This window comes from Diadema setosum, chromosome 14 (assembly GCF_964275005.1).
Source record: "Diadema setosum chromosome 14, eeDiaSeto1, whole genome shotgun sequence".
NCBI classification, from domain to species: domain Eukaryota; kingdom Metazoa; phylum Echinodermata; class Echinoidea; order Diadematoida; family Diadematidae; genus Diadema; species Diadema setosum.
Window position 1 is genome coordinate 11,947,774 of NC_092698.1, and position 8,804 is coordinate 11,956,577.

Consider the following 8,804-nt stretch of genomic DNA (forward strand, 5'->3'; position numbering starts at 1 on the left):
AAACAAATATTAAGATAAGCGAGTTACAAATACATCAGAAAGATTGACTACTCCGTGGTGACGAAAAACGGCGGCAAGTTCCAATGTCAAAGTGACTTGTGTTCTCATAATAGGAGGACGTTCCTGATATCTACCATCGAGAAGGAAAACCATAGTAAAGTGGTGTGCAATGTATTTTGAACCCATTTCTCTAAATTCTATATCTCTTAAATACAAAGTTCTTGATAAAGGACTTTAAGAGTAGAGTGATATCACGATTTTATATATAACTTATACTGACAATAAGTGACGAAATCAATTCAGCCAGTAACATGTTTGAATAGAAAATGATATCATTATACTACCTCATTTCGAAATGCGTGCTTCTTATTGTGCAAATACATCAGTCACTTGTAAGAAAAGGGTAACTGAAAAAATTATTTCAATAAGCACGAGCATTTTACGATTTGCTCCGTAAAGTTCTCTACAAGATACGAGTTTTCAGATTCGTCATTTACCCGTATGTGTGACAAAAAAATACAATCATGCCGATATCCCCTTATTTATGCCGACAAAAGTGAAATTGACTGTCGATAATTTGCTTTTCTTAACTCGCATTCATCTTCCACTTTGCTTAGAGTTACATCTATGTCAATTTGTTTTATAAAGATTTTACTTCGAGTGACATTTGTTTCACTTTGTGCACTAAAATGCATCAGACAGCTCTACGTAAAGGGTGACAAAATAAACACATACATGACGATATCTTCTGGTCAACTATTATGTTAAGCATTTTCATCAAATCGCACACCGCTTTGTTTTAGCTCTCAAAGTGCGTTATATCAAGAATTTTGTATTGCAAACAAATATTAAGATAAGCGAGTTACAAATACATCAGAAAGTTTGACTACTCCGTGGTGACGAAAAACGGCGGCAAGTTCCAATGTCAAAGTGACTTGTGTTCTCATAATAGGAGGACGTTCCTGATATCTACCATCGAGAAGGAAAAACCATAGTAAAGTGGTGTGCAATGTATTTTGAACCCATTTCTCTAAATTCTATATCTCTTAAATACAAAGTTCTTGATAAAGGACTTTAAGAGTAGAGTGATATCACGATTTTATATATAACTTATACTGACAATAAGTGACGAAATCAATTCAGCCAGTAACATGTTTGAATAGAACCTGATATCATTATACTACCTCATTTCGAAATACGTGCTTCTTATTGTGCAAATACATCAGTCACTTGTAAGAAAAGGGTAACTGAAAAAATTATTTCAATAAGCACGAGCATTTTACGATTTGCTCCGTAAAGTTCTCTACAAGATACGAGTTTTCAGATTCGTCATTTACCCGTATGTGTGACAAAAAAATACAATCATGCCGATATCCCCTTATTTATGCCGACAAAAGTGAAATTGACTGTCGATAATTTGCTTTTCTTAACTCGCATTCATCTTCCACTTTGCTTAGAGTTACATCTATGTCAATTTGTTTTATAAAGATTTTACTTCGAGTGACATTTGTTTCACTTTGTGCACTAAAATGCATCAGACAGCTCTACGTAAAGGGTGACAAAATAAACACATACATGACGATATCTTCTGGTCAACTATTATGTTAAGCATTTTCATCAAATCGCACACCGCTTTGTTTTAGCTCTCAAAGTGCGTTATATCAAGAATTTTGTATTGCAAACAAATATTAAGATAAGCGAGTTACAAATACATCAGAAAGATTGACTACTCCGTGGTGACGAAAAACGGCGGCAAGTTCCAATGTCAAAGTGACTTGTGTTCTCATAATAGGAGGACGTTCCTGATATCTACCATCGAGAAGGAAAACCATAGTAAAGTGGTGTGCAATGTATTTTGAACCCATTTCTCTAAATTCAATATCTCTTAAATACAAAGTTCTTGATAAAGGTGTTTAAGAGTAGAGTGATATCACGATTTTATATATAACTTATACTGACAATAAGTGACGAAATCGATTCAGCCAGTAACATGTTCGAATAGAACCTGATATCATTATACTACCTCATTTCGAAATGCGTGCTTCTTATTGTGCAAATACATCAGTCACTTGTAAGAAAAGGGTAACTGAAAAAATTATTTCAATAAGCACGAGCATTTTACGATTTGCTCCGTAAAGTTCTCTACAAGATACGAGTTTTCAGATTCGTCATTTACCCGTATGTGTGACAAAAAAATACAATCATGCCGATATCCCCTTATTTATGCCGACAAAAGTGAAATTGACTGTCGATAATTTGCTTTTCTTAACTCGCATTCATCTTCAACTTTGCTTAGAGTTACATCTATGTCAATTTGTTTTATAAAGATTTTACTTCGAGTGACATTTGTTTCACTTTGTGCACTAAAATGCATCAGACAGCTCTACGTAAAGGGTGACAAAATAAACACATACATGAATATATCTTCTGGTCAACTATTATGTTAAGCATTTTCATCAAATCGCACACCGCTTTGTTTTAGCTCTCAAAGTGCGTTATATCAAGAATTTTGTATTGCAAACAAATATTAAGATAAGCGAGTTACAAATACATCAGAAAGTTTGACTACTCCGTGGTGACGAAAAACGGCGGCAAGTTCCAATGTCAAAGTGACTTGTGTTCTCATAATAGGAGGACGTTCCTGATATCTAACATCGAGAAGGAAAAACCATAGAAAAGTGGTGTGCAATGTATTTTGAACCCATTTCTCTAAATTCTATATCTCTTAAATACAAAGTTCTTGATAAAGGACTTTAAGAGTAGAGTGATATCACGATTTTATATATAACTTATACTGACAATAAGTGACGAAATCAATTCAGCCAGTAACATGTTTGAATAGAACCTGATATCATTATACTACCTCATTTCGAAATGCGTGCTTCTTATTGTGCAAATACATCAGTCACTTGTAAGAAAAGGGTAACTGAAAAAATTATTTCAATAAGCACGAGCATTTTACGATTTGCTCCGTAAAGTTCTCTACAAGATACGAGTTTTCAGATTCGTCATTTACCCGTATGTGTGACAAAAAAATACAATCATGCCGATATCCCCTTATTTATGCCGACAAAAGTGAAATTGACTGTCGATAATTTGCTTTTCTTAACTCGCATTCATCTTCCACTTTGCTTAGAGTTACATCTATGTCAATTTGTTTTATAAAGATTTTACTTCGAGTGACATTTGTTTCACTTTGTGCACTAAAATGCATCAGACAGCTCTACGTAAAGGGTGACAAAATAAACACATACATGACGATATCTTCTGGTCAACTATTATGTTAAGCATTTTCATCAAATCGCACACCGCTTTGTTTTAGCTCTCAAAGTGCGTTATATCAAGAATTTTGTATTGCAAACAAATATTAAGATAAGCGAGTTACAAATACATCAGAAAGTTTGACTACTCCGTGGTGACGAAAAACGGCGGCAAGTTCCAATGTCAAAGTGACTTGTGTTCTCATAATAGGAGGACGTTCCTGATATCTACCATCGAGAAGGAAAAACCATAGTAAAGTGGTGTGCAATGTATTTTGAACCCATTTCTCTAAATTCTATATCTCTTAAATACAAAGTTCTTGATAAAGGACTTTAAGAGTAGAGTGATATCACGATTTTATATATAACTTATACTGACAATAAGTGACGAAATCAATTCAGCCAGTAACATGTTTGAATAGAACCTGATATCATTATACTACCTCATTTCGAAATACGTGCTTCTTATTGTGCAAATACATCAGTCACTTGTAAGAAAAGGGTAACTGAAAAAATTATTTCAATAAGCACGAGCATTTTACGATTTGCTCCGTAAAGTTCTCTACAAGATACGAGTTTTCAGATTCGTCATTTACCCGTATGTGTGACAAAAAAATACAATCATGCCGATATCCCCTTATTTATGCCGACAAAAGTGAAATTGACTGTCGATAATTTGCTTTTCTTAACTCGCATTCATCTTCCACTTTGCTTAGAGTTACATCTATGTCAATTTGTTTTATAAAGATTTTACTTCGAGTGACATTTGTTTCACTTTGTGCACTAAAATGCATCAGACAGCTCTACGTAAAGGGTGACAAAATAAACACATACATGACGATATCTTCTGGTCAACTATTATGTTAAGCATTTTCATCAAATCGCACACCGCTTTGTTTTAGCTCTCAAAGTGCGTTATATCAAGAATTTTGTATTGCAAACAAATATTAAGATAAGCGAGTTACAAATACATCAGAAAGATTGACTACTCCGTGGTGACGAAAAACGGCGGCAAGTTCCAATGTCAAAGTGACTTGTGTTCTCATAATAGGAGGACGTTCCTGATATCTACCATCGAGAAGGAAAACCATAGTAAAGTGGTGTGCAATGTATTTTGAACCCATTTCTCTAAATTCAATATCTCTTAAATACAAAGTTCTTGATAAAGGTGTTTAAGAGTAGAGTGATATCACGATTTTATATATAACTTATACTGACAATAAGTGACGAAATCGATTCAGCCAGTAACATGTTCGAATAGAACCTGATATCATTATACTACCTCATTTCGAAATGCGTGCTTCTTATTGTGCAAATACATCAGTCACTTGTAAGAAAAGGGTAACTGAAAAAATTATTTCAATAAGCACGAGCATTTTACGATTTGCTCCGTAAAGTTCTCTACAAGATACGAGTTTTCAGATTCGTCATTTACCCGTATGTGTGACAAAAAAATACAATCATGCCGATATCCCCTTATTTATGCCGACAAAAGTGAAATTGACTGTCGATAATTTGCTTTTCTTAACTCGCATTCATCTTCAACTTTGCTTAGAGTTACATCTATGTCAATTTGTTTTATAAAGATTTTACTTCGAGTGACATTTGTTTCACTTTGTGCACTAAAATGCATCAGACAGCTCTACGTAAAGGGTGACAAAATAAACACATACATGAATATATCTTCTGGTCAACTATTATGTTAAGCATTTTCATCAAATCGCACACCGCTTTGTTTTAGCTCTCAAAGTGCGTTATATCAAGAATTTTGTATTGCAAACAAATATTAAGATAAGCGAGTTACAAATACATCAGAAAGTTTGACTACTCCGTGGTGACGAAAAACGGCGGCAAGTTCCAATGTCAAAGTGACTTGTGTTCTCATAATAGGAGGACGTTCCTGATATCTAACATCGAGAAGGAAAAACCATAGAAAAGTGGTGTGCAATGTATTTTGAACCCATTTCTCTAAATTCTATATCTCTTAAATACAAAGTTCTTGATAAAGGACTTTAAGAGTAGAGTGATATCACGATTTTATATATAACTTATACTGACAATAAGTGACGAAATCAATTCAGCCAGTAACATGTTTGAATAGAACCTGATATCATTATACTACCTCATTTCGAAATGCGTGCTTCTTATTGTGCAAATACATCAGTCACTTGTAAGAAAAGGGTAACTGAAAAAATTATTTCAATAAGCACGAGCATTTTACGATTTGCTCCGTAAAGTTCTCTACAAGATACGAGTTTTCAGATTCGTCATTTACCCGTATGTGTGACAAAAAAATACAATCATGCCGATATCCCCTTATTTATGCCGACAAAAGTGAAATTGACTGTCGATAATTTGCTTTTCTTAACTCGCATTCATCTTCCACTTTGCTTAGAGTTACATCTATGTCAATTTGTTTTATAAAGATTTTACTTCGAGTGACATTTGTTTCACTTTGTGCACTAAAATGCATCAGACAGCTCTACGTAAAGGGTGACAAAATAAACACATACATGACGATATCTTCTGGTCAACTATTATGTTAAGCATTTTCATCAAATCGCACACCGCTTTGTTTTAGCTCTCAAAGTGCGTTATATCAAGAATTTTGTATTGCAAACAAATATTAAGATAAGCGAGTTACAAATACATCAGAAAGATTGACTACTCCGTGGTGACGAAAAACGGCGGCAAGTTCCAATGTCAAAGTGACTTGTGTTCTCATAATAGGAGGACGTTCCTGATATCTACCATCGAGAAGGAAAACCATAGTAAAGTGGTGTGCAATGTATTTTGAACCCATTTCTCTAAATTCTATATCTCTTAAATACAAAGTTCTTGATAAAGGACTTTAAGAGTAGAGTGATATCACGATTTTATATATAACTTATACTGACAATAAGTGACGAAATCAATTCAGCCAGTAACATGTTTGAATAGAAAATGATATCATTATACTACCTCATTTCGAAATGCGTGCTTCTTATTGTGCAAATACATCAGTCACTTGTAAGAAAAGGGTAACTGAAAAAATTATTTCAATAAGCACGAGCATTTTACGATTTGCTCCGTAAAGTTCTCTACAAGATACGAGTTTTCAGATTCGTCATTTACCCGTATGTGTGACAAAAAAATACAATCATGCCGATATCCCCTTATTTATGCCGACAAAAGTGAAATTGACTGTCGATAATTTGCTTTTCTTAACTCGCATTCATCTTCCACTTTGCTTAGAGTTACATCTATGTCAATTTGTTTTATAAAGATTTTACTTCGAGTGACATTTGTTTCACTTTGTGCACTAAAATGCATCAGACAGCTCTACGTAAAGGGTGACAAAATAAACACATACATGACGATATCTTCTGGTCAACTATTATGTTAAGCATTTTCATCAAATCGCACACCGCTTTGTTTTAGCTCTCAAAGTGCGTTATATCAAGAATTTTGTATTGCAAACAAATATTAAGATAAGCGAGTTACAAATACATCAGAAAGTTTGACTACTCCGTGGTGACGAAAAACGGCGGCAAGTTCCAATGTCAAAGTGACTTGTGTTCTCATAATAGGAGGACGTTCCTGATATCTACCATCGAGAAGGAAAAACCATAGTAAAGTGGTGTGCAATGTATTTTGAACCCATTTCTCTAAATTCTATATCTCTTAAATACAAAGTTCTTGATAAAGGACTTTAAGAGTAGAGTGATATCACGATTTTATATATAACTTATACTGACAATAAGTGACGAAATCAATTCAGCCAGTAACATGTTTGAATAGAACCTGATATCATTATACTACCTCATTTCGAAATACGTGCTTCTTATTGTGCAAATACATCAGTCACTTGTAAGAAAAGGGTAACTGAAAAAATTATTTCAATAAGCACGAGCATTTTACGATTTGCTCCGTAAAGTTCTCTACAAGATACGAGTTTTCAGATTCGTCATTTACCCGTATGTGTGACAAAAAAATACAATCATGCCGATATCCCCTTATTTATGCCGACAAAAGTGAAATTGACTGTCGATAATTTGCTTTTCTTAACTCGCATTCATCTTCCACTTTGCTTAGAGTTACATCTATGTCAATTTGTTTTATAAAGATTTTACTTCGAGTGACATTTGTTTCACTTTGTGCACTAAAATGCATCAGACAGCTCTACGTAAAGGGTGACAAAATAAACACATACATGACGATATCTTCTGGTCAACTATTATGTTAAGCATTTTCATCAAATCGCACACCGCTTTGTTTTAGCTCTCAAAGTGCGTTATATCAAGAATTTTGTATTGCAAACAAATATTAAGATAAGCGAGTTACAAATACATCAGAAAGATTGACTACTCCGTGGTGACGAAAAACGGCGGCAAGTTCCAATGTCAAAGTGACTTGTGTTCTCATAATAGGAGGACGTTCCTGATATCTACCATCGAGAAGGAAAACCATAGTAAAGTGGTGTGCAATGTATTTTGAACCCATTTCTCTAAATTCAATATCTCTTAAATACAAAGTTCTTGATAAAGGTGTTTAAGAGTAGAGTGATATCACGATTTTATATATAACTTATACTGACAATAAGTGACGAAATCGATTCAGCCAGTAACATGTTCGAATAGAACCTGATATCATTATACTACCTCATTTCGAAATGCGTGCTTCTTATTGTGCAAATACATCAGTCACTTGTAAGAAAAGGGTAACTGAAAAAATTATTTCAATAAGCACGAGCATTTTACGATTTGCTCCGTAAAGTTCTCTACAAGATACGAGTTTTCAGATTCGTCATTTACCCGTATGTGTGACAAAAAAATACAATCATGCCGATATCCCCTTATTTATGCCGACAAAAGTGAAATTGACTGTCGATAATTTGCTTTTCTTAATTCGCATTCATCTTCCACTTTGCTTAGAGTTACATCTATGTCAATTTGTTTTATAAAGATTTTACTTCGAGTGACATTTGTTTCACTTTGTGCACTAAAATGCATCAGACAGCTCTACGTAAAGGGTGACAAAATAAACACATACATGACGATATCTTCTGGTCAACTATCATGTTAAGCATTTTCATCAAATCGCACACCGCTTTGTTTTAGCTCTCAAAGTGCGTTATATCAAGAATTTTGTATTGCAAACAAATATTAAGATAAGCGAGTTACAAATACATCAGAAAGTTTGACTACTCCGTGGTGACGAAAAACGGCGGCAAGTTCCAATGTCAAAGTGACTTGTGTTCTCATAATAGGAGGACGTTCCTGATATCTACCATCGAGAAGGAAAAACCATAGTAAAGTGGTGTGCAATGTATTTTGAACCCATTTCTCTAAATTCTATATCTCTTAAATACAAAGTTCTTGATAAAGGACTTTAAGAGTAGAGTGATATCACGATTTTATATATAACTTATACTGACAATAAGTGACGAAATCAATTCAGCCAGTAACATGTTTGAATAGAACCTGATATCATTATACTACCTCATTTCGAAATGCGTGCTTCTTATTGTGCAAATACATCAGTCACTTGTAAGAAAAGGGTAAC